We start from the raw sequence: 27332 nt of genomic DNA on the forward strand, positions 1-27332 counted from the left end.
TGGACATTTGGGTTATATTAATTCTTCCGACACACAAATATGGAAGATTTTTCAATTTTTTTTCTGTCTTACATTTCTTTAATTATTCTTTGGTAATTATCATTGTAGATAACTTTTACATTCTTGATGAAATTTAACAAAATATATTTAAGTTTTTGGTAGCTATTGTGAATGGAGCTTATCTTGTAAGTTCCTTCACAGCCAGAGAATTGTTGATGTATAAAGATGCTAAAGATTTTTGTATGTTGATTCCAGATCTTGCCAATTTGTTGAATTCTTTTGGGAGTTCTAATATTGCCTTACTAGAGTATTTTGTTTCCCCTGCTTATAAAGCACTATGTCATCTGCAAACAGCGATAATTTGACTTCCTCATTTCCTATATGTATCCCTTTGATTTCTGTGGCTCTGGGTAAGACTCACAGAATTATATTGAATAGTAATGTTGAGCCAGTGCTGCGGCTGTGGCGCCAGCACACCAGGTTCTATCCCGGTCGGGGCGCCAGATTCTGTCCCAGTTGTCCCTCTTCCAGTCCAGCTCTCTGCTGTGGCCCGGGAAGGCAGTGGAGGATGGCCCAAGTCCTTGGGCCCTGCACCTGCATGGGAGACCAGGAGAAGCACCTGGCTCTTGGCTTTGGATCAGCGTGGTGCGCTGGCCACAGCGCGCCAGCCGCAGCGGCCATTGGGGGGTGAACCAGCAGAAAAAGGAAGACCTTTCTCTCTGTCTCTCTCTCTCTCACTGTCCACTCTGCCTGTCAAAAAAAATAATAAATAAATAAAAAAGAATAGTAATGTTGAGAGTGGGAATAGTAATGTTGAGAGTGGGAATCCTTGTAGCTTCTGGATCATAGTCGAAAGGCTTGCATTTTTACTGGTCAGTATTATGTTAGCCATAATTTTGCCATATATTTCTTTGATTGTGTTGAGCTATGTTCCTTCTATACCAATTTTTAAAGTTTCTTTCTTAACCATAAAAGGATATTATGATTTATCAAATGATTTATCTGTATCTATTGACAGTCACTTGGTTTTTATCTTACATTTTGTTGATGTGATATATCATGGTTGTTACATTGCATACATTAAATCAGTCCTGAAACCCTGAGATAAAGCCCACTTGGTCTCGGAGAATGATTTTTTGATGTGTTGGTGGATTCAATTTGGTAGTATTTTCTTGAGAATTTTTGCATCTATGTTCATCAGGGGTACTGATCAATAGTTCTATTTTATTGTTATATTTTTTCTCTGGTTGTGAAATTAAGGTAATGCTGGTTTCATAAAATGAATTTGAAATGGTTTCCCATCTTTCAGTTTTGTTGAATAGTTTAATAAGAATTGGTATAAGTTATTCCTTCAAGGATTGGTAGAATTAAGCAGAAAAGTCATCACTTTGTTGGGAGGTTCTTTGTTACTGATTCAATCTCAGTCTTGTTTATTAGTCCTTTCAGATTTTCTGTGTCTTAATGCCTCAATGTTGGTAAATTATTTGTGTCCAGAAAATCTCTCCATTTTTTTTTAGATTTTCCAATTGGTTGCCATATATTTGTTTGTAATAATTCCTAATGATTCTTTGTGTTTCTGTGGTATCAGTTGGCATCTCCTTTTTCACCTCTGATTTTATTAATTTGGGTCTCCTCCCATGATTTTCGTTAGTTGAGCCAATGGTTTATCAATTTTGATAATGTTTTCAAAGAACCAGCCTTTCATTTCACCAATTATTTATATGATTTTTTATTTTGTATTTTTTCATTATTTTTATTATTTCCGTCTGTAATTTTGAATTTTGATGGTTCTTGCTTTTCTTGATCATTGAGATGCAATGCTAGACATTTATTTGATATTTTCCCAGTTTTTCGATGTTGACACTTTTTATTAGAGACTTTCCTTAACATCGCTTTACTGTATCCCATAAGTTTTGATATATTGTGTTTTCATTTTCATTTATCTCAGGAAATTTTTCCCCTTTTTATTTCATCTGTGATTCACTCTTCATTTACTAGCATGCTGTTCAGTCTTCATGTGGTTGTATATTTTCTAGAATTTCTTTTGTTGTTATTTTCCAACTTCCATTCTGATCATAAAAAATACATGATGGGATTTCATTTTTTTTAAATTTGTTGAGACATTTTTTATGGCCTATTATATGGTTTACCCTAGAGACTGTTCCATGCACTGATGTAAAGAATGTGGAGTTTACAGCCTTTGGATGCAATGTTCTGTAGGTATCTGTTAGGCCCATTTTATGTATAGTATAGATTAACTCTGTTATTTCTATATTGCTTTTTTTATTAAACTTTTATTTAATGAATATAAATTTCCAAAGTACAGCTTATGGGTTACAATGGCTTCCCCCTCCCAAAACTTCCCTCCCACCCACAACCCTCCCCTTTCCCGCTCCCTCTCCCCTTCCAATCACATCATGATTCATTTTCAATTCTCTTTATATACAAAAGATCAGTTTAGTATATATTAGGTAACGATTTCAACAGTTTGCCCCCATATAGCAACACAAAGTGAAAAAAAAATACTGTTGGAATACTAGTTATAGCATTAAATAAGAGTGTACAGCACATTAAAGGCAGAGATCCTACATGATATTTTTTTAAAAATTAATTAATTTTCTATGCCCTTTCCAATTTAACACCAGGTTTGTTTTTTTTTTCATTTCCAATTATCTTTATATACAGAAGATCGATTCAGTATATAATTAGTAAAGATCTCATCAGTTTGTACCCACACAGAAACACAAAGTGTAAAAATACTGTTTCAGTACTAGTTATAGCATCACTGCACATTAGACAACACATTAAGGACAGATCCCACATGGGATGTAAGTACACAGTGACTCCTGTTGCTGACTTAACAATTTGACACTCCTGTTCATGGCATCAATAATCTCCCTAGGCTCTAGTCATGAGTTGCCAGGGCTATGGAAGCCTTTAGGGTTCGCTGACTTTGATCTTATTCTGATAGGGTCACAGTCAAAGTGGAAGTTCTCTCCTCCCTTCAGAGAAAGGTACCTCCTTCTTTGATGGCCCCGTTCTTTCCACTGGGATCTCACTCACAGAGATCTTTCATTTAGGTCTTCTTCTTTTTTTCTTTTCCATGGTATCTTGGCTTTCCATGCCTACAATACTCTCATGGGCTCTTCAGCCAGGTCTGAATGCCTTAAGGGCTGATTCTGAGGCCAGAGTGTTGTTTAGGACATCTGCCATTCTATGAGTCTGCTGTGTATCCCACTTCCCATGCTGGATCTTTCTCTCCCTTTTTGATTCTATCAGTTAGTATTAGCAGACACTTGACTTGTTTGTGTGATCCCTTTGTTTCTTAGACCTATACAGGCTATCGAATGTGAACTGAAATTGATCACTTGGTCTAGTGAGATGGCATTGGTACATGCCACCTTGATGGGATTGTATTGGAATCCCCTGGCACATTTCTAACTCCTTCATTTGGGGCAAGACTGATTGTGCATGTCCCAAATTGTGCATCTCCTCCCTCTCTTTTTCCACTCTGAAATTTAACAGGGATCACTTTTCAGTTAAAATTTAAACACCTAAGAATAATTGTGTGTTATTTACAGAGTTCAACCACTAGTACTAGAACAACAACAACAACAAATATTAAAAAGGATAAAGTATTACATTGTACATCTAGAGTCAGGACAAAAGCTGATCAGTTCATTGTTTCTTATAGTGTCCATTTCACTTCAACAGGTTTCCCCTTTGGTGTTCAGTTGTCGCCGATCAGGGAAAACAAATGATATTTGTCTCTTTGGGACTGGCTTAATTCACTCAGCATGATGCTTTCCAGATCCTTCCATCTTGTTGAAAATGACTGGGTTTCATTGTTCCTTACTGCTGTATAGTATTCTATGGAGTACATGTCCCATAATTTCTTTATCCAGTCTACTGTTGATGGGCATTTGGGTTGGTTCCAGGTCTTAGCTATTGTGAATTGAGCTGCAATAAACATTAATGTACAGATGGCTTTTTTATTAGCCAAATTAATTTCCTTTGGGTAAATTCCAAGGAGTGGGATGGCTGGGTTGTATGGTAGGGTTATGTTCAGGTTTCTGAGGAATCTCCAGACTGACTTCCATAGTGGCTTAACCAGTTTGCATTCCCACCAACAGTGGGTTAGTGTCCCTTTTTCCCCACATCCTCTCCAGCATCTATTGTTGGTAGATTTCTGAATGTGAGCCATTCTCACTGGGGTGAGGTGAAACCTCATTGTGGTTTTGATTTGCATTTCTCTGATTGCTAGTGATCTTGAACATTTTTTCATGTGTCTGTTGGCCATTTGGATTTCCTCTTTTGAAAAATGTCTATTGAGTTCCTTGGCCCATCTCTTCAGTGGGTTGTTTGTTCTGTTGTTGTGGATTTTCTTGATTTCTTTGTAGATTCTGGTTATCAACCCTTTATCTGTAGTATAGTTTGCAAATACTTTTTCCCATTCTGTCGGTTGCCTCTTCACTTTCCTGACTGTTTCTTTTGAAGTACAGAAACTTCTCAATTTGATGCAATCCCAAATGTTAATTTTGGTTTTGACTGCCTGTGCTCCTGGGGTCTTTTCCAAGAAGTCTTTGCCTGTACCTATATCTTGCAGGGTTTCTCCAATGCTCTCTAATAATTTGATGGTGTCGGGTCGTAGATTTAAGTCTTTAATCCACGTTGAGTGAATTTTTGTGTAAGGTGAAAGGTATGGGTCTTGCTTCAAGCTTCTGCACATGGAAATCCAATTTTCCCAGCACCATTTATTGAATAGGCTGTCCTTATTCCAGGGATTAGTTTTGGATCTTTGATCAAATATAAGTTGGCTGTAGATGTTTGGATTGATTTCTGGTGTTTCTATTCTGTTCCATTGGTCTATCCATCTGTTTCTGTACCAGTACCATGCTGTTTTGATAACAACTGCCCTGTAGTATGCCCTGAAATCTGGGATTGTGATGCCTCCGGCTTTGTTTTTGTTGTACAAGATTGCTTTGACTATTCGAGGTCTTCTGTGTCTCCATATGAATTTCAGCATTATTTTTTCCAGATCTGAGAAGAAGGTCTTCGGTATCTTGATTGGTATTGCATTGAATGTATAAATTGCTTTTGGGAGAATAGACATTTTGATGATATTGATTCTTCCAATCCATGAGCATGGAAGATTTCTCCATTTTTTGGTATCCTCTTCTATTTCTTTCTTTAAGGTTTTGTAGTTTTCATCGTAGAGATCTTTAACGTCCTTGGTTAAGTTTATTCCAAGGTATTTGATTGTTTTTGTAGCTATTGTGAATGGGATTGATCTTAGAAGTTCTTCCTCAGCCGTGGCATTGCCTGTGTATACAAAGGCTGTTGATTTTTGTGCATTGATTTTATATCCTGCTACTTTGCCAAACTCTTCGATGAGTTCCAGTAGTCTCTTAGTAGAGTTCTTTGGGTCCCCTAAATAAAGAATCATATCATCTGCAAAGAGGGATAGTTTGAGTTCGTCCTTCCCGATTTGTATCCCTTTAATTTCTTTTTCTTGCCTAATAGCTCTGGCCAAAACTTCCAGAACTATATTGAATAGCAGTGGTGAGAGTGGGCATCCCTGTCTGGTACCAGATCTCAGCGGAAATGCTTCCAACTTTTCCCCATTCCATAGGATGTTGGCCGTGGGTTTTTCATATATTGCTTTGATTGTATTGAGGAATGTTCCTTCCATACCCAGTTTGCTTAGAGTTTTCATCATGAAAGGGTGTTGTATTTTATCAAATGCTTTCTCTGCGTCTATTGAGAGAATCATATGGTTTTTCTTCTGCAGCCTGTTAATGTAGTGTATTACGTTGATTGTTTTGCGGACATTGAACCATCCTTGCATACCAGGGATAAATCCCACTTGGTCTGGGTGGATGATCTTTCTGATGTGTTGTTGCATTCTATTGGCCAGAATTTTATTGAGTATTTTTGCATCTATGTTCATCAGGGATATTGGTCTGTAATTCTTTTTCAATGCTGCATCTTTTTCTGGCTTAGGAATTAAGGTGATGCTGGCTTCATAGAAAGAATTTGGGAGGATTCCCTCTGTTTCAATTGTTCTGAATTGTTTGAGAAGAATTGGAGTTAGTTCTTCTCTAAATGTCTGGTAGAACTCAGCAGTGAATCCATCTGGTCCTGGGCTTTTCTTTGTTGGGAGGGCCTTTATTACTGTTTCAATTTCTGTGTCAGTTATGGGTCTGTTTAGGTTTTCTATGTCTTCCTGGCTCAATTTAGGTAGGTTGTATGTGTCCAAGAATCTGTCCATTTCTGATAGGTTTCCCTGTTTGCTGGCATACAAGTCCTTGTAGTAATCTCTGATGATTCTTTTTATTTCTGTGGTGTCTGTTGTTATGTTTCCTTTTTCATCTCTGATCCTATTGATTTGGGTCTTTTCTCTTCTTTTTTTAGTGAGTTGGGCCAATGGGGTGTCAATTTTGTTTATTTTTTCAAAAAACCAGCTCCTCGTTTGGCTGATTTTTTGTAATGTTTTTTTGGATTCAATCCTGTTGATTTCTTCTTTGATTTTAATTATTTCCCTTCTTCTACTGGGTTTGGGTTTGGTTTGCTGCAGATTTTCTAGATCCTTGAGATGACTTGAAAGCTCATCTATTTGGTGCCTCTCCAATTTCTTGATGTAGGCACCTATTGATATAAATTCAAATACAATAAAAATCGGGTACTTCAACATCTCATTTTCATCAATGGATATATCATCCAGACCAAAAAGCAATATAGAGGAGTGGAGAGCCAAGATGGCGGATAGTGAGGACGTGCGCCTTAGCTTGGGAAAATAAAATTTCATAAAAGTGGAATTACTGTAGCCTCAGGAAAAGACTCAAGGAAAAGACTGCAGAGGAAACGCTTCTGGATCTAGTGGAAGTGAAACAGAGGACTTACAGGGAGCCCACCGCGTGGAAAACCAACTGAGAGGAGCTGAGCGGCGGGAGGCGAGCCAGAGCCACAGAATCTCGCCAGCGCGGGAACCCAAGGAGGGTAAGACAAAGACCTCAGAAACCCAAGACATTGGGGGGGGGGGGGGAACAGAGGCCTCTCCCTTCACTCACCAAGCAAAACAAAGAGCACCGCGATTTTACATATGTAAAGCGCAGCCAAACTCAGTAACTTTAGCGAAACTCGAGAACACATTGAGGGCTGCATAAACTCTTTGTGTAGTCCCAGGGGTAGATCAAACAAATACTCACAGAGGCCAGGTTTCAACTACCCTCAACTCCACTCCCAACTGAGTCAAAAAAAAAAAAAGAGAGAGAGAGAGAGAGAGAGAGAGAGAGCCAGCAAGGAGCAAGTGAGTGAGCAATCTGGGAGAGTCACTCTTTACACAGCCTTAAACCTGAAAAACCAAGCATAGCTCTCTGGCCACACCCATCATGGCCCCTAAGGATTCAACAAAGCAGACAGCTCACTTAGAGGCATAGTATAACGAGAAAAAAACCACCACAGCAAAAAAAAAACAAAAAAACAAAAACAAAAACACCATAAATTATCTCCAACATGCCAAACAACAAACATAGAAGCCGAGGTAACAAGAGCAAGGAAGACACTTTTCTTATGTCTGATGAGGATATTTCAAAAGACCTATCTTCCAGATCAGATACTCTTTGTTTTGCCTCATCAAGTCTGTGGTTAGGCTTTCCACTGTATTTTCTATTTGACCTATTGAATGTTTCATTTCCAACATTTCTGTTTAGGTTTTTCTTCAATATCTCTTCGCAATTAGTTTTTTTTTTTTGCATAATTTCTTAGCATGTCATGTAATGATTTCTTTATTTCATCTAGTTGCTTCTTTGTGTCTTTAAGTAAACTTACAATCATCCTTTTGAATTCTTTTTCATACATATCATCAATCTTCCCTTCCTCTTGTCCAATATTAATGTATTATTGTATTCTTTTTGGGAGTCACATTGCCTTCCTTGTTCATGCTTCATGTATTTCTACATTGATTTTTGTGCACCTGGGGAATCTCTCATTTCTATATCTTGTGAGAGTATTTTTTTAATTGAAGCTTTATTCTTGGATATGTACCTTTGGGACTCGGTGGAGTGCCTGAGGCTTATGCTTCAGTTCTAGAGCTGTGTTCTGGGTGGAGCTGGGGAGCTTTGCCACAGTTTGTTGTTGGAGCAAAATTCCAGAGTGACACCCAAGATGGACACGATGGTGTGCCTCTGACTACAGACAGTAGAAGGAGAGAATGTTGGAGACAGCTAGTGTATTCAGAGTCCTAGACCTGTCTATGTCACCTGATTCACAGCCTAGAGTGAGTTCACGGTGCCTATATACTTCACCCACCTAGGCACAGGCACCATTTAGAGCCCCAACCCACTCTTCAGTGTGTGCCCCAACCCCTCTGTGAGATCCATTCCCAGAATATATGCTGGGAGCTCTGTCTCCACAGTTAGACCAGGCTGTGTCATTGGAACCCAGCCACAATGCAAGACCATTTCTACAATGTGGCCTGTGCCCTGAACTCCCACAGGCACAGGGTACCAGGAGACCACTCTCTAGCCTTCATACTGCCCTGGCCCTGGCCCTTGCAGCCTCTGGCAGTAATAGAATAGCCTGATGTTCCCTGAGAAAATTGAGTCTGGTGGTTTGGTGTGGGGTTGGAAAGGAGGAAATGTAGCCTCCCTTCACAGAGTGAAGCAGTCACTCAGACCCCACAAGCTCCTTAGTCTGGGCTTGAAGCTGGTGGAGAATTCCTCGTCAGTCAATGCCACTAGTGACTGGGGCTACAGCAGCCTCCTCTCTCCTTACCCTGGCAACATGACACTTCCCAACTGGCAGCTGGCTGTGTGAATGCAGGAGTGACCAGCAGCACAGCAGATGGATGTATGCCTGTCCTCACTCCTGGCTTCCCCATGGAGTCTGTTCTGCAGTATCCATTCTCCACTGGGAATTTCTCTCAATCAGTGCCCTGGAAACATGGCCCTCCCTTTGTTTTTCTGATATCTTTCTGTGTCTGAGGTCAATGCAGCTTCTCACTGTTCAGCCATCTTGTTTCTCTTTCTTCTTTATCAAACTTTGCATACGGCATCTTTCAAAGAAATTGTTTAATCTAAGTTATTTTATTGGTTGGCATAAAGTTGTTTACAACATTTCCATATTATTCTTTCTCTGTAGAATCGATAATGATGACTTTATTTTATGTTGATATACTTATTTTTATTTCATTGTATTTTTTTTCTAACCAGTCTATCCATGAGACTATTTTCTTTTTAAAAAAAATTATTTATGTATTTATTTATTTGAAAGGCAGAGCTACAAAGAGAATAAGAGAGACAGAGAGAGAAAGTGATGTTCTGGCCGGCGCAGCGGCTCAATAGGCTAATGCTCCACCTGCGGCGCCAGCACACCGGGTTCTAGTCCCAGTCAGGGCGCCGGATTCTGTCCCAGTCGCTCCTCTTCCTGTCCAGCTCTCTGCTATGGCCCAGGAGGGCAGTGGAGGATGGCCCAAGTCCTTGGGCCCTGCACCCACATGGGAGACCAGGAGAAGCACCTGGCTCCTGCCTTCGGATCAGCATGGTGCGCCCACAACAGCATACCGGCCGCAGTGGCCATTGGGAGGTGAACCAACGGAAAAGGAAGACCTTTCTCTCTGTCCCTCTCTCTCTCACTGTCCACTCTGCCTGTCAAAAAGAAAATAAATAAATAAATTTAAAAAAAAGGAAGTGATGTTCCATCTACTGGTTCATTCCCAATATGGCTGCAATAGTCAAGACGGGGCAAATAGAATCCAGGAGCTTGGAACTCCATCTGCATCCCCCACAATGGATAGCAGGAGACCAAGCACAAGTGTCATTTTCCACTATTTTTCCTGTACTTTAACAGGAAGGTGGATTGGAAGCCATAGGTAGCAACTTAAGCTACTATGCTATCACGCCAACCCCTATTTTTAGGACCTTATAAAGAATCAGCGTTTGTTGTGCTTGATGTTTCTGATTTTAATTTTTCTTCAAGTTTTATTGCTTACTGTTTCCTCACTATTTGAGATATTTAGTTTTTCCAATTTCTTAGGTGGAATCTCAGATCACTAATTTGAGACTTTTATCTGTTACAATAGAACAAGTATAATTACTTAATATTAAAAGTTTCCTCAAAGTACCATGTTAGTTGTATCACTGTGTTAGCTGCATTTTCATTTTTCATTGAACTAAAATATTTTATAAATCATTTGTGATTTATTTTCAACTCATTATTTATTTAGAAATGTATTGTTTAATTTCCAAATATTTGGAAATATTCCAAGTATTTTTCTGTTATTAATTCTATCTTAAATCTGTTGTGATATGGTGGTATATTTTGTATAATCTAAATGTTTATTTATTTTTATTTATTTGAAGGGCAGAAAAACTGAGAGAGAAAAAAGGCAGAGAGAGAGCGAGAGAGAAAGAGAGAGAGAGAGAGACCTTCCCCTACTTAATTTACTCCCAAATGCCCAGAATACCTGGAGTTTTGCCTGGTTGAAGCCAGGAGCCTGGAACTCTATCCATGTATCCCTCATGGGTGTCAGAGGTTCAAGTTCTTTAGGTATCTGCTGCTTTCCAGGGTGTGTATTATCAGGAAGCTGGTTCAGAACCAGGGTAGCTGAGACTCAAACCTGGCATTCCAATTCTGAATGTAGGTATCACAACTAGAAGCTTAACCTGCTGACTCCTTCTATATCCATTAACATTTGCTTTAAAGATTCAGGTACCCTGTTATTGGGTGCATATACATTTACTATAGTCACAACCTCATGTTGAATTGATACCTTAATCAATATGTAACATCCTTCTTTCTTGTAACAGTTTTAATGTTAAAGTCTATTTTTTCTGATATTAGGATGACTACATCTGCTTATTTTTGTCTTCCATTAGCATGGAATATTATTTTCCATCCTTTCACCTTCAGTCTGCTTGCATCTTTTTTGGTAAGGTATGTTTCTTTTAGGCAGCAAATTGATAGGTTAGTCTTTTATCTTTTAATTGGAGAATTTAGGCAATTTATATTCCATTTATACTGATAATTTATATTCAATTTATATTGCTAAGTAACGACTTGGCCTTGACATTTTCCCACAAATATTCCTGCTGTTTACTTTGAATTTCTTTTGTACCTTAACTATGAGATTTTCTACTTTTACATTCTTTCATAATGATGGCTCTCTTTTTATGTTTCTGTGTGTACCACATAATTAAGCATCATTTGTAATTCTGGATGAATGGTAATACATTTCTTCAATTTCAGTTTATTATGAAAAGTATTTATTTCACCTTTTTTTTTTAAATGAGAGCTTTGCAAGGTACAGTAATCTGGTTGACTTTTATTTTCTTCCTTTAAGATTTGGACTATGTCTCTCTATTCTCTCCTAACTATGAGCTTTTGGATGAAATATCAGCTGTGAGTCTAATTGGAGATTCTCTGAAGGTAACCTGATGTTTCTCTCATGCACATTTTAGAATCATTTATTTATAGTTTACTGTTGAAAGTTTGACTACAAACTGTTATGAATATTTTTTCTGGTCTTGTCTATTAGGAGTTCTATGTGCTTCCCTAATTTTGATGTCCCTTTCTTTCTCCAAATTAGGGAAGTTTCCTGCTATTATTTCACTGAATGTGCTTTCTAAACTCCATTCTCTCTTTCTTGCCTTTTAGCTTGGTTGTTCTTTCTTGTGACTTACCCCATCTGTTGTTAAGGCTTTCCACTGTGTTTTTATTTGACATATTGAATTCTTCATTTTTAATATTTCAATTTGATTTCTCTTGAAAATCTTCATCTCATAGAAAGATTTTCTCATCCATATCACATATGCATTTCTTTAACTCATAAATTTGCTTCTCACTGCTTCTGAATAGTCTTACGATCATTCTTTTGAATTTCTTTTCAGGTATTTCATCACTATCTTAATCTTCACATTCTAATAGTAAAGTGTTGCTGTGTTCTTTTGGTGGAATCATGTTGTCTTCCTTGTTCTTGTTTCTGGTAATTCTGCATTTGTTTTTAGGCATTTGTGGAAACACTTTTGGTTTTCTCCACTGATGGGTTTTATCTCTGAACTAAGCTTCTGTGGCTTAGTGGTGTGTCTGCTTCTTCAGTGAATAGCCAGAGGCAGGTGCTAGGTAGGTCCAGAGAGCTCTGGTCAGTGCTCAAGGGTGGGGTGAAAATTGAGGGTGATAGTCAGTAGAGTGTTGTAGATCTCTATTGTCACCAGGGGGAGGGTATGATCATGCTTGTTGGCATAATCACACCCTCACCTCCTCTCTTCCCATGTGGTCATTGCTGGAGGTTAGCCCATAGTGGCTACAAGCCTCACCCACCCTGGCACATGAACTTGTGCAGTTGCCTGTGGAGCATAGAACCCTCAGCAATGCCCCACCATAGGCAATCAGGGAGCTCTGAGCCACTGATGTCAGACACAATGATTGTCCAGAGACCCTGCTACACTCTAAGTCCTATTGTGAGGTCACAGAAATCCCATAGTCACAGGGTGCTGAGGATTCCCTCACTACCGCACAAGCTCCCACATCCAAGGAGAGGTCAGAGTCTTTCAGAGCCAGCTGTCTATGGGTACTCCACCTTGGCAGTTTGAGTCCTTGGAGCCTGTTGAGAAGATGGGGGCACCTCACAATAGTAGGTTGTTAACCAGCCCCTGCCAACCCTCCCAGCAGACTTAAGAAACACAGATTTTCCCTCTAGTAAAATCCTCTGGCCGGGTGTACAACAGCTGCTGCATGCAGCCTGGTTCATATCCCCACTAGTTGCTGGACATCTTGTAGGCAGATGGGGAGACAGCAATGTATTTTCCTTCATTGGATTAGTTGGGTACCTTGCTTTTCCCTTAGGGTTCCAGGCTGGACTCAAACTCAGAACAGTCCACAGGGTTCTCCCTCATGCAATATCACCAGTAGCTTGGTCTGCCACAGTCTCCCCTCACCTTGGTCTCAGAATCTGATGTCTCCTCCAACCCCCACTGTGGGACTCATAGATGGCATTCCCACCCGTTGCTGTGGGTCCACACTTTCCATGATGCTCTATGGCATTCCTTTTCTTTCTGTAGAATTTCCACTCTAAATATCTTTCCGGGCCAGCGCCGCGGCTCACTAGGCTAATCCTCCACCTTGTGGCGCCGGCACACCGGGTTCTAGTCCCGGTCGGGGCACCGGATTCTGTCCCGGTTGCCCCTCTTCCAGGCCAGCTCTCTGCTGTGGCCCGGGAGTGCAGTGGAGGATGGCCCAAGTGCTTGGGCCCTGCACCCACATGGGAGACCAGGAGGAAGTGCCTGGCTCCTTGCCATCGGATCAGCGGGGTGCGCCAGCCGCAGCGGGCCAGCCGCGGCGGCCATTGGAGGGCGAACCAACGGCAAAAGGAAGACCTTTCTCTCTGTCTCTCTCTCACTGTCCACTCTGCCTGTCAAAAAAATAAAAAAAAAAAAAAATCTTTCCGGGATCGGTGCTGTGGTGCAGTGGGTTAAAGCCCTGACCTGAAGCACCAGAATCTCATATGGGTACCGGTTCTAGTCCCGGCTGCTCCTCTTCTGATCCAGCTCTTTGCTATGGCCTGGGAAAACAGTAGAAGATGGCCCAAGTCCTTGGGTCCCTGCACCCATCTGGGAGACCTGAAAGAAACTCCTGGCTCCTGGCTTCGGTTTGGCGCAGCTCCAGCCACTGCAGCCTTCTGGGAAGTAAACCAGCAGATGGAAGACCTCTCTCTCTCTCTCTCTCTGCCTCTCCTCTCTCTGCATAACTCTGACTTTCAATTAGAACAAATAAATCTTTAAAAAAATAAAAAGTAAACACCTTTCCAGCTCTCCTCTGGGAATACACTTCCTCTGCTTTTCTTCTACTGTCTTCCCCTGGTCAGTATCATCGCGTGTTTTCCCTATATGCCAATTTGCTCTCTCCTTATATGTTTTAAATCCTCTTTTATCCATGGAGACTGATTTTATGTTCCAGAATGTCATGTATTTTGTGAACATTCCTTGTGTATTTAGAAAGAATGTGTGTTTGCTGTTGCTACAAGCAACATTCCTAAAATAGCAACTCTTTTTAGATGACTGACAGTGTTATTCAAGTTTTCTTCAACATTACTGATATTCTTTAGAACTGTTTTAAGATTAAGAAAAAAGTGTTTTGGAATATCCAAGTACAGTTTGTATTTGTCTACATCTCCTTTATCTCTTACATTGCAACTGTTTTTTTTTTTTTTTGATTTATTGATTTATTTGAAAGAGTTACACAGAGAGAGAAGGAGAGGGAGAGAGGGAAATAGGGAGCAAGAGATAGAGAGAGAGAGGTCTTCCATCTGCTGGTTCACTCCCTGAATGACTGCAATGGCCAGCGCTGAGCCAATCTGAAGCCAGGAGTCAGGAGCCAGGAGCTTCCTCTGGGTCTTCTCATGTGGGTACAGGGGCTCAAAGACTTGGGCCATCTTCTACTGCTTTCCCAGGCCATAGCAGAGAGCTGGATTGGAAGTGCAGCAGCCAGGACTTGAACTGGTGCCCATATGGGATGCTGGCACCACAGGCAGTGGCTTTACCCTCTCTGTCAGCGTCGGCCCTGTAACTAGTTCTAAAATCTACATTCTCTGTTGTCAGTTAATCTACTTAAGCTTCATTTTAGTTGGTGCCTGCGTGATATATCTTTTTCCAAACTTTTTTCCTTTTATCCTCTTGTATTTTCACATTTTGATTGGATTGTTGTAGATGGTCCACAGTTCATCATGCTACTTTTTATCTAATAGGATAATGTGTGTTTTACTTGATTGCTTAGACCATTTAAAATCAATGAATTATTGATTTGTTTTTGTTAAATGTATCACATTGCTTTGAATATGTCCTCACTTCTTTTAAATTGAATATTTAAAAGTTGCCGTTGTTTTATTTCTAGTAACAGTTTATACACTGTATCTTTTTGTTTTATTGTGCAGTGCTGCAGTTTACAATATATAGCTTTCAATGGGTAACTGCCTCTGTTCAAATATTATAACACTTCATATATGGTGTAGAAATCTTGCAATTTCTGAATTCTCCCACGAGCAGTTTTTGTACTACATTGTACTTCCATTTATGCTCTAAATCAAACACTACAGGGTTCCTACATTCGCTTTACACCATAAATTTTCATGTTAATAAATTTAAAAAATGACAAATGTATTTTATTGACACTTGCAATTTTGAAAATGTCAGAGTTAAGCCCTCCTACATTTTGTTAATGACCTCATCTCTATGTACTCAAATTACATATAACTTATACTTCTTGATGTAGTACCACAGGTATCTGATAATTGCTCTCAGTTCTTATTCCTTCTAGACTTCATTTCACCCTGTTTCTATTTCTGTATCATAAGGTCACTGATGGGTGTTCACTTCTGCTATTAAACTAATCAAGTATGATTGTATGTCTGATGTATTTTCTTGTCTAGATTCTTCGTCTGTTTTATGCATCTTTCATTTATTTTTCATCACATCCTTGATTCCCTCCACTTTTGTCTTCTCCACTTCAATTTTTCCAATTATGAGAGCTAGTAAGTCATAAAAGTGGCTTTTGTATTGTCATCTGCTACTTCCCCTTCTATGTTATTTTGGTGTATAGTCTAGTGAGTCAGTATTCTGGCTACCGGTCATGTATTCCTGCTTTTACATGTGCTTGGTAGTTTTTGATTGAATCAAGTTTTTTTTTGCTTGCTGGATTTTGTTGTATTCCTTTAAATAATACTGCATTTTTCCTGGCACATAATTAAACCTTTTGGAATCAGATTATTTTACAATTTGCTGGATATTTTTTAAAGTTAGGATTATGTTAATCAATAATTATTTTGGCCACACTGCTGAGGTGTGATTCTTCCACGAAGTCAACTCCTTGTCCTGTATGTTGCAATGTCTTACCACTCTGGTGGAAGCATAAAACTACTCCTAACTTTATACGAATACTGGACATTCTTGTATCATTTTTCCCTAGTGGTTTTTCCTCTGGCCAGCAATGGTTCCTCTCATGCACGCGCAGCTTAGCCCTCAGTCAGAGATTCCAGAATGCTTCTCTGCAGCTCTCTGGATTTCTCTTGGTGGCTCCTCCCTTCACCGTCTCCTGCCCTGTAAATTATAGGTGGCATAGCCTGCCTGAACTTTCACTTCAGTTTTCTCATTTCAGAGAGAATAGCAGTCTGCATTTGAGTTCTTTCTCTTTTGCTGAATGGAAAGTACTTATAGGCATTTAGCTAATGCAACCATGCCTTTCTTTCCTTGTTTCCCTTTTAGCCCCATCCAATACTTGTTTAAGCCGTGAGTATGTATGTATGTGGTGAGGAGGAGTTGCTAAATCTAACCTGCCTTACTTCATCTTTACTGGAACTTACTTGAGTCCTATTTGAGGTAATAAAACTGTTATTCCAAAACCACAAAAAGATCAATCTCCATCCAGTTACAAGTTCATATATTTTCATCTGTATTTTTGAAAATAATGTTATGCTTTGATAATCATAGCAATGCCCCATATTACTTATATTGGTTTGGCACAATATTCATTTGGGATCAAGAACCAGGTTAAAGTTAAAGTTGTATATCATTACCTTTTCATACATCTTTTTTTTTTCCATCTGCATATGCATTGCACATACAGGTTTAATAAGGAGTCATCATTACAGAAGAAAAACATAGTGAGGTATAGCAAGGAAAGGGAAAGAACATTAGAGAAGCAGATAGGGTCAGCAAGTAAAAGAATCACTTAAGATAAAACAGCACAAATACTTTATGATCCAAGTGGTGTTCCACATCCTATGTTTTCACTTCTGCATTTGAGGTGACTAGATCACCCCCTAGTGGGGTAAAGAGTCCTGTCAATTAGCCACATTGAGTGTCCTCTTGTCTTCAGTGGAAAGCAACAGTAGCATTTGATTACCTCAGTCTCCTTTAAGAGAGTTACTTCAATTTTAAGAGATTAACAACTTAAAACTTTCAAAGTTTGACCTATTTACAAAATGTGCTGCTGTTGTAATGCTAATAGATAGGACAGGAATTCATAATCCTATTTACAAATACTGAAGCCAAGGTTTAAATACTACTTGGCATACCTGCATCAGCTATATTAATAAATAATGTGATGAGAACTCACAAGAGTGTTGTCAGCAGCAAGGTTCTTTGTTTCATGATAGTTATAATAGAAGTTTCCACAAGTTTCCACAAGACAAGGCTACTGAAACTGCTCCTACATCTTTAACGTCTATCATGTCGCAAAAATGTCTGTGTTTCTCATTTGGGAAACAGTTTTCCAGACTTCTTTAGAGTTTAATCTTTATAGCACTCTGACTATGGACGAGAAATAAAAAAAATCATCTTCCTAATTTATTATTTTAGTCTTACATTTCAAAATAACGAAACCAAATAGCATAGATATACTCCCTAAAGGGACCATTGCCAAGAATGTTTGGAAAGAGAATCCTTTTGTATGAAAAACATCTCCATCTTCTCAATTGTATCATTTTCCAGTAAGTACTAGAAAACATCCTACTTTGGGGGTCTTTGGGAAATTCCTAAATGCCTCTGGTTTTGTGGTGGGAATTTATTTAGGAGCTCCATTAACATTATTTTGCTAAGAAACTCTTTGGCCCCACATATTCATTGTGGGTTTTTGTTTCACTGGCTGAGATGGATGTGAAGACCAGCCCAATTACCTAACTTCTAATTTTATCTCATCACCTCAAAAATATATTTTTGCACCTATTACCTAAGAGGTAATTAGAGGGAATGGTGATGTGGTTTAGTGGTTAGAGACTTTGCCTAGGAATTCAAGAACATGGTCTTATTACTCCTACTCCTTGACCTGATTTTACGTCATTGGGTTAACCCTTGAACTCCTATAAATTTGGAGGTCTTGTTTTTCTGTTTTGAGAGGCAGAGTGACACATAGGGAAATAGAGACAGATAGAGACAAACAGAAAGGGAGAGAACATCCCCATCTTTGTCTACCCTGCAAATGTCTGCAATGGTTGAGGATAGATTGGGCCAAGTTTATGAAACAGGAACTCAATCTAGGTCTCCGATGTGGGTGGCAGGTAATGTAAGCTATCTCTGTTGCTTCCTGGGTCTGCATTAGCAGGAAGCTGGAATCAGGAACTAAATCTGAGTAGTAAACCTGGATACATTGATTTGGGACAGGGGCACCCCAGCCAGTGTCTTAACAGTGAGGCCAAATGCCTGCCCCTAAATGCATAGTTTAAAAACATTCTTCACCAGAGGTGAGAAGTCTAGTGTTTCACAGAATAATGCCATTATGTAAATGTCTTGGATAGCTGTAATTTCTTTTGAGATTTAACAATCAATAGATTTTGAGGGTGGCTACTAAGAGATTGTGATTTGGGAATGGGTGGTTTTTAGCCTAGAGGTAAAACCCACTTCCCAGGTCAAGTTAATTGATGCTTCTGATTCCAGTTTGGTGCTAATGCAGGCAGTGGTAGGCAGTGATGATGGCTCATGTGATTGGGTTCCTATCACCTATATGGAAGAATTGGATTAAGTTCCTGGCTTTCAGCTTTCATCCCAACCCTGGTCCGGCCATCTGGGGCATTTGGGGGGGGGGGGGTGGCACATGGAAACATATTCTCTTTCTCTCTCTCTCTTTCTGTCTCACTCTGAACTAAATAAGTAAATTTTTTAAATATTTAAGAGATTATGACCTGGAGTAAGCTAAAAGCACATTATCTGGTTGGCTTCCATGTACTCTTGCACAGCAGTAAAGAAAAAAGGGAATCTAGAAGACTTGTTTGTTTGAGAAAAAGGATCTATTTACTTTATCTTACCCTGACCAACTTCATAACATGGTCTACATTGTGGTATATTTATGTAGCTGTTGTTCAGTCCAAAAATATAGCAGGTTCACACAGAAAAGGCAGAATCATACATATTTCATCCCTGCACACGTCACACTACTAAATCACTTGAAAAGAAATAAAGGAAACACAAATGGAGATTTCTTATCTGCACTAGAATTAGGGTAAGAGCCAAGTTCGTATCTCAAATTCAAAAATTATTGTTAATTGTACAATTTGAACGATGTTGAGGAAGAATATTAGCAGCATGTCAAATAACTGTTTTTTTTTTTAAACTATCTGAAAGACAGAAAGAGAGAGAAGAGGGAGGGAGAGACAGAGACAGAGACAGGGAGAGGGAGAGAGAGAGAAAGATACCTTTCATCAACTGGTTCTCTTCCCAAATGCCTGCAAAACAGACAGGGCTGTGCTAGTCAGAAGCCAGGAATCTGAGGGAGAGAGACTAAAGTACTTGAGCTATTATCTGCCATTATCTGGTTCCTTGTATGTGTAGTAGCAGGAAGCTGGACTGGAAGCAGAGGCCACAATGCCCTCCACAAATAACTGCTTTTGAACACAGTAAACAAAAATAGAATGTTACTTTTATTGCCCAAAGTATACTTTTGATTGTACAATTACCATTCATGGAAATTACAGAAAAAAAATTAACTCTCTGACATAAAACTCTAGGATAATCATGAATGAGAACTGGCACACTCTACCCAAATGACAAAATTATAGAAAAAGGATAAACTGTCAATACAGAATAAAACTGACCCAAGAGAAAATCAAATTAATAACAATAAAATCAGAACTGACCCAAGAGAAAATTGAATTAATAACATTAAAATCAGAAACAAATAGAACTTATTTAATAGACTTTCTCTGAAGAAGACACATGAATGGCTATAAACTCATAAAAAGATGTTTAACCTCGCTAGTCTTCAGGGAAATGCACTGAAAACCACAGTAAGATACCACTTCTAGGACAGCTAAAACTAAAAAAGACAGGCAAATGTTAATGAAAATGTGGAAAACCTGGAACCCTCATACATTGCTTGTATAGTCAATTTGGAAAATAGTCTGGCAGTTTTATCATGGAGTCACCATGTGACCTGGAAATTCTACTCCATGGTATATACCCATGAAAATGTGTGTCCACATAAAGCTTGTACACAAATGTTCTTCCCAGAATTATTCATAATATGCAAAAAAGGAAACAAATGCAAATGTCCATCAAGTGATGAATGGATAAACAAAGTGCAGGGTATGCATACAATGGAATATTATCCATCACTAATGATGGCATGAACAGAGGAAGAATAAATACGCAGAGCACAGAGGATATTCAGGGCAATGAAACTATTGTGTATGATACTGCAATGGTGCCTCCTTGTCATTCACTTGTCCAATCCCACAGAATGTACAACACCAAGATTGAACTGTAATGTCGACTATGGACTTTGGGTGATAAAGTGTGGCATCATCCACTGTAACAAGTGCACTGGTCTGATTAATAGTGAGAGAGGGAGGCTGAGTATGTAAGGGGAAAGAGTAGATATAGGAACTCTGCCTACCTTTTCCTCAATATTTCTCTGAACTTAAAACTGCTCTAAAAGTAAAGTGTATTAACAGAAAATAAACTAAAAAGGAATGAAATGCCACTGCATGCTATAGTATTGATGAACCTTAGGGATATTACTAATGTGAAATAAGGCAGAGACCAAAGGACAAATATTGTGTCATTCCAAATAGCATCACATTCTAAGGTTCTGAGTAGACATCAGTTTTAAAGAAATGCCTATTCACAACCACCCAGACATCTCTTACCTCTGTGACTTCATGTCTTCTCACTTGGTCTCTTGATTGCTTGATTTCAGCCAGTTGGTCTTTGCCTTTCTTCTAACACATCAAGCAAGCTTCTGCCCCAAGACTGTCCCACTTTTTGTTTTCTTGCCTAAAGAGATCCTTCAATTCTTGACTCACACGTCACTTTTGCAATGGAGCCTTGTCTGATGGTCCTAACTAAAAATAAAAATCTGGCCAGCCCTCCTGATTCTTTCCCTGTTTTATTATTAGCATTTTCACTTCTGTTTCTCTCTGGGTCAATTTATTCTTCTCACCAGTGGACTTGGAATTGAGGACCAAAGAGAAAATGAATTGCAAGTGTACTGGCTCTTTCTTGATACAACAAATAAAAAGTGTTCCCTGAAACTGTAAGAGAAATTTAAGTTTTAAAATTACCAAGAGCAGTAGAAGTCATCAAACCATCAAATAGTCCGTATTTCTCTGCAGTGGAGAAAACAAAAGTTTGTCTTTTAAAAGCTATAGACTCAGATGTGGCGATCATAACTTCAGTATTCATTCAAGAAAAAAATCAGAGCTTTCCTCTGCCTGTCTTCAAGCGGTTGGGCAATTCCTGGGGGCCTGAGGCATAGCTGCTGCTTCTGTTTCTCAGTCATCCTCTTCCTGCCTGACCAGTTCCACAAATAGCCAAACGGAAGACAGACCACCAGCAAAATCCCCACATGAAAACACTAAAGGGGACATAGGCTGGCTCCCAGGAGCTGCAAATTCCCAATGAGAAATGGCTCAAAGGCAGCATGACTAACTATCCCCACTCATCACTGCAACTAGTTTGGTTTCAAAATGACTGCACATCCATTTGTGGAAAGAAAATGATTAATAAGATTTCTTTTAGTAATACAATCATTTGGCCAAAATGAGTATTGCTGCTTGTTGGGTTCTTATTTTTCTTCATCTGAAACTCAAGGAATTTTGTCACATTTAACATATGATCATTATTTGAGACTTGAAGCATAAATAGCTTCTTGTGAGATGATAATTTTATTCATTTTTCTAAAAAACTTATTCTTAATTTTCTTTAAATATGTATTTTATTTATTTGAAAGAATTACAGAGAGAGGTAGAGAGAGAGAGAGAGAGAGAGAGAGAGAGAGGTCTTCCATCAGCTGGTTCACTACCCAAATGGCCACAACCGCCAGAGCTGAGCCAATCCGAAGTCAGGAGCCAGGAGCTTCTCCTGCATCTCCACGTGGGTGCAGGGGCCCAAAGACTTGGGCCATCTCTACTGCTTTCCCAGGTGCATTAGCAGAGGGCTGAATTAGAAGTGGAACTCTCAGGACTTGAACTGACACCCATATGAGATACCGGTGCTGCAGGCTGGGGCTTTAACCTTCTGCACCACAGCACGAGCCCTTTATTCTGGATTTTTAACATCTTTAACATTTTCAAATATTTGCCATACTTTCTAGGTTTATAAGGCAAATACCAAAAAAAAAAAAAAAATTGACTAGCAACAGTAAGTTGGTGGAAAATATCTAAATGTCATGAATGTGGAATTAGTTGGGAAAAGTTGATGGTTCAATGATAGGAATAAATAGAAATAACTTTTTAGTAATATGATATTTATTAGAATGATTGAAGTGCGCCAAACGGGTTATTTATGGCAGAAATCTAAATGTCAAAAAGTAAGTCTATAGTTGGAAACAATGAATTGATGTCTCATCACTATCTTGATTGGATGCCAGTTGCACTTAGGACAAAAAACAATATGTTTATAACTGCCTGTAAGACGTTGTTCAATGCGTGTCCTGCCTATCTCATCATTCAAATTCCCAAAACTCTGCTCCTCCCATGTGCCCTCTTGCCCCTTGTACTTCTTATCCTGGAGTCTACTGAGCACTGTCAGCATCTCTAGGTTCTGTGTATGAGATGAACCCGCCCTTTGAAACATTTTTCAAATTAAAGGTTAAGTACACAAAATACGGCAAAACAAACGAAGGCATAATATTGTTTGGGCATACCTTAGTGCTTTTAAATATGACCAAAGCTCTGGTAAAATATTGTAAAATATTTACTCAATCATTTATCTGTGTGTATTTTCCATGCCTCTGTTTCCTTATCCAAAAACCTGGATTTTTTTTTTTTTTTTTTAAATTTTTGACAGGCAGAGTGGACAGTGAGAGAGAGACAGAGAGAAAGGTCTTCCTTTTGCCGTTGGTTCACCCTCCAATGGCCGCCGCGGTAGCGCGCTGCGGCCGGCGCACCGCGCTGTTCCGATGGCAGGAGCCAGGTGCTTATCCTGGTCTCCCATGGGGTGCAGGGCCCAAGTACTTGGGCCATCCTCCACTGCACTCCCTGGCCACAGCAGAGAGCTGGCCTGGAAGAGGGGCAACCGGGACAGGATTGGTGCCCCGACCGGGACTAGAACCCGGTGTGCCGGCGCCGCAAGGCGGAGGATTAGCCTGTTGAGCCACGGCACCGGCCCAAAAACCTGGATTTTAATAGCAATGAACTCATAAGGCCTGTAGGCTAAATGGCTCACCCATAAAATGTTTCTTTTCTTTTTTTAAAAAAAATGTATTTACTTATTTGATGGAGTTAGAGAGAAAGAAAGAGAGAGAGAGAGAGAGATCAATCATCCATCACCTAGTTCATTCCCCAAATGGCCACAATGACCAGTGGTGGGCCAGGCTGAATCCAGGAGCCAGGAGCTCTTTCCATGTCTCCCTTATGGGTGCAGGGGCCCCAGCACTCTGCGCCACAGTGTCCATCCCCATCAAATGTTTCTGAAAGATGGGAGATGATAAAAGAAATATATACTTTAAAGAAAAGATTTAGTGAATTAAAGAATTAAGAGAATTTTCCCAGAATATTGTACAAATTCATAATGAGAGAAAAATATAAAAGATATGGGGAATAACACCAGAATTTCCAACATCTAATTAACACCCATTTCATTAGGAGAGAATATGGAAAATGAAGGAAAGTAATATTTCAAGAATCAGTAGAAGAGTGCTTTTAGAATGAAAGAGATCAAATTTGAAACTAAATGACCAATTAAATGCTGGGTTGAATTTATAAAGCAAACAAACCAATCAATCATACAAACAACAGAAATCAGGGTAAAGGAAAATATTTTAAAATTTCCAGAGGAAAATATTTTAAAATTTCCAGAGGGAGGCCGGCACCGCGGCTCACTAGGCTAATCCTCCGCCTGAGGCGCCGGCACATTGCGTTCTAGTCCTGGTTAGGGCGCCGGTTCTGTCCCGGTTGCTCCTCTTCCAGTCCAGCTCTCTGCTGTGGCCCGGGAAGGCAGTGGAGGATGGCCCAAGTGCTTGGGCCCTGCACCCGCATGGGAGACCAGAAGAAGCATCTGGCTCCTGGCTTCCGATCGGCACAGCGCACCGGTAGTGCACCGGCCATAGCAGCCACTTTGGGGGTGAACCAACAGAAAAAGGAAGACCTTTCTCTCTCTCTCTCTCTCTCTCTCTCTCTCACTGTCTAACTCTGCCTGTCAAAAAAAAAACAAAACAAAACAAAACAAATTTCCAGAGGGAAGGAATCAATTATTTATAAAGAAAGGAGAAACAAGTGGACATTAAGCTTATTCTTGGAAATACTAACTACTAGAAGACAATGGCTGATACCTTCCATATTCTGAGAGAAAATAATTTTGAATACAGAATTTTAAACTAAACATTCCACCACAACCTGTTTCAATTTTGAGAAAAAAAGAATAATTTTATACACACACAGAACAAAAACTTAATCAGCTGTATGACTTTTCTGAAAATCATATTAGGGAATGTATGTCAGAAAAAGGACTATAAAACCTTTAGGAAGAAGAATACAAAAAGTAGATATAAGTACAGCAACAATTAAATCTTAAGTTCAAATGTATTAGATATATTATATATTAGAAATGTATTAGATATATTTCTGAGTGTATGGCTGAAAAATTAAATCTGGAAATAAAAATAATTTTCAACCATCCAGTTAGAGTGCTTTTCATTGAAGTAAAATTGACATAATACAGAATGAATCATTTTACAGTGAATGATTCAGTAGCATTTGCTTTTTTTTTTTTTTTTTTTTTTGACAGGCAGAGTGGACAGTGAGAGAGAGACAGAGAGAAAGGTCTTCCTTTTGCCGTTGGTTCACCCTCCAATGGCCGCTGTGGTAGCGCGCTGTGGCTGGCGCTGTTCCGATGGCAGGAGCCAGGTGCTTATTCTGGTCTCCCATGGGGTACAGAGCCCAAGGACTTGGGCCATCCTCCACTGCACTCCCTGGCCACAGCAGAGAGCTGGCCTGGAAGAGGGGCAACCGGGACAGGATCGGTGCCCTGACCGGGACTAGAACCCGGTGTGCCGGCACCGCAAGGCGGAGGATTAGCCTGTTGAGCCACGGCGCCGGCCACTTTTTTTTTTTTTTTTAAGATTTATTTCATTTATTTGAAAGACAGAGAGAGAGGTACACAGAGATAGAGGTCTTCCATCCACTGGTTCACTCCACAGAAGGCCACAATGGCCCGAATTGCACCGATCCGAAGCCAGGAGCCAGGAGCTTCTTCTAGGTCTCCCAGGTGGGTGCAGGGGCCCAAGGACTTGTACCATCTTCTACTGCTTCCCCAGGCCACAGCAGAGAGCTGGATAGGAAGAGGAGCAACCAGGACTAGAACCGGTGCCCATTTGGGATGCCGGCACCGCAGGTGGAGGATTTACTTCGTGTGCCATGGCGCTGGCCCTGAGAGTAGGTTTGCTTTTATGAGCTGGTTTGTTTCCCTCTCCTAATAAATAAATAAATAAATAAATAAACAATTAAATAAAATGTTGAGGACTTTTTTTAAAAAAATCGTATTTGTTTTAATTTTATTGAAAAGAGATCAAAGAAGAAAAAAACAGAGACAGCAGAGAGATTTTCCACTTGCTGATTCTTTCCCTCAAGTGCCCAGGACTGCTAGGGTTGTGTCAGGCCAAAGCCAGAAGCCCAGAACTCAATCTGGGTTTCCCACATAGGTGGCAAGGAATCGAGCACCTGAACATCATCTTTGCCTCTCTGAGAGCACATTATCAGGAAGCTGGAATTGTATGCGGAGCCGTGGCGGACACCCAGGCACTCAGATATGGGCTGTGGATGTTCCAAGAGATGTCTTAACTGTTACACTACACTACACACCCAGGCACTCAGATATGGGCTGTGGATGTTCCAAGCGATGTCTTAACTGTTACACTACACCAAAGAGCAGCTCCCCGCTTCCCTGCCCCACCCCTATCTCTTTTCTAACATACCCAGTCTGTGATATTGTGTTATTAGCAACAGAAAACAGATGATGACAACTCTGGAAGTTTTATAGTTGATTTCAATGAATCTTCCAATTTATAAGTGATCCTGAGCACATAAAATATAAGGTACTCATTTAACGTGATTGTTTTCAAGAATCATGGAACGCGTCTGATGGAGTAAGAAAAAATGCAGATCTGAAACTCTCCACTGCCTGTCAGTTCCTTGCCTACGCGTCTGAGAGCAGGCCCCAACCCCACTTGGTTGAGCAACTTCCCAACCCACTGCATTCTTCCTTAACCAGCTCAACCCTTCCTCAGTTGTCAGCCCAGCCCACCAAGTTTGAAAAGGCCTGGGTCCATGCAAAAGCCTGCACAAGCCCACTCATCCCTGCCTAATGCCCACCCACCCAGAACCCAAAACAGCCCTGGCTACAGAAACACCTAGTCTGTGTGAGGGTGGAGCTCCATACTGTCCTTGGTAGTGGGTCTCTTTCAGTTTGTCTCTGAATAAACCTGTCTGGCTGTAGAATTCCTTGTCAATCTCTTGGTCTTGTTCTGTCTACTCGTTGTCTTACTCTTCTAATAAAACAAAAGGTTGGTGCCGAAACCCGGGGCAGGTGCAAGATATCAGTCCCCTAGCCCACTATGGTGCCTCTGAAGCTCATAGGCAGCTGTGGGAGAACCTGCTCTCACAAGAGCTCACTACTCTCCCACCACCTGGCAGGGGACTTACACCCACCTGCCCTATGCTAAGAGCTCCAGTGCTTTGTGGGTGAGGACCATGACTCCCCCACTGTCCTTAATTTTCCTTCCTCTCTGTGGCAGACTGGGGTGAGGGCCATGCATCAACTGTGATTGACTGCCACTGGGGGTGCCCTCCATCCCCTGGGGCGACCCCCAGCCATGCTTTCCCCAGCACAGCTGAACCCCTCCCAACCATGATCTCTCACCTTCTGTTTCCTTTTTCCTAAATTCTGCCTCTTCCTCCCCCATCCGCCCCTATTAAACCATCCTCACCCTTTCATTCTTTCACGGGATCTCCAGCCAGAAACCTGGTGCCGGAGCTCACACACCACACCTGCCTCGATTTTCAGCCTGTGTCTCCCCCAGCACGCTGGGGCAGACTGGGGCCCTTGTCCCTGCCCTGGGAGGGTCCAAGGTCTTCTGCCGCTCTGCCTTCCTCAGTTCCAGGAACAAAACAGAAAACTTCAGGAGGTTTCGGGGAGCAACCGCACCTCGAGGGCTAGGGCTGCCTGTCCTGATGCTTAGAACTCTTTCTCTTCGGGAGATTTTGGTGGCCAGAGCTCCTCCCAGGCCCACGCCCCAGCCCCAGTCTCAGCCTCATTTTGTCTGCTCCAGAGCTCCCAAGGTTTCTTGAGTTCCTCCAGACTCGACCGCTGGCTCATCTCCTACAACACCTGTGGGCCTCGGGCCTGAAGGAGAGG

Source organism: Lepus europaeus, chromosome 6 (assembly GCF_033115175.1).
Source record: "Lepus europaeus isolate LE1 chromosome 6, mLepTim1.pri, whole genome shotgun sequence".
In the NCBI taxonomy this organism is placed as follows: Eukaryota; Metazoa; Chordata; class Mammalia; order Lagomorpha; family Leporidae; genus Lepus; species Lepus europaeus.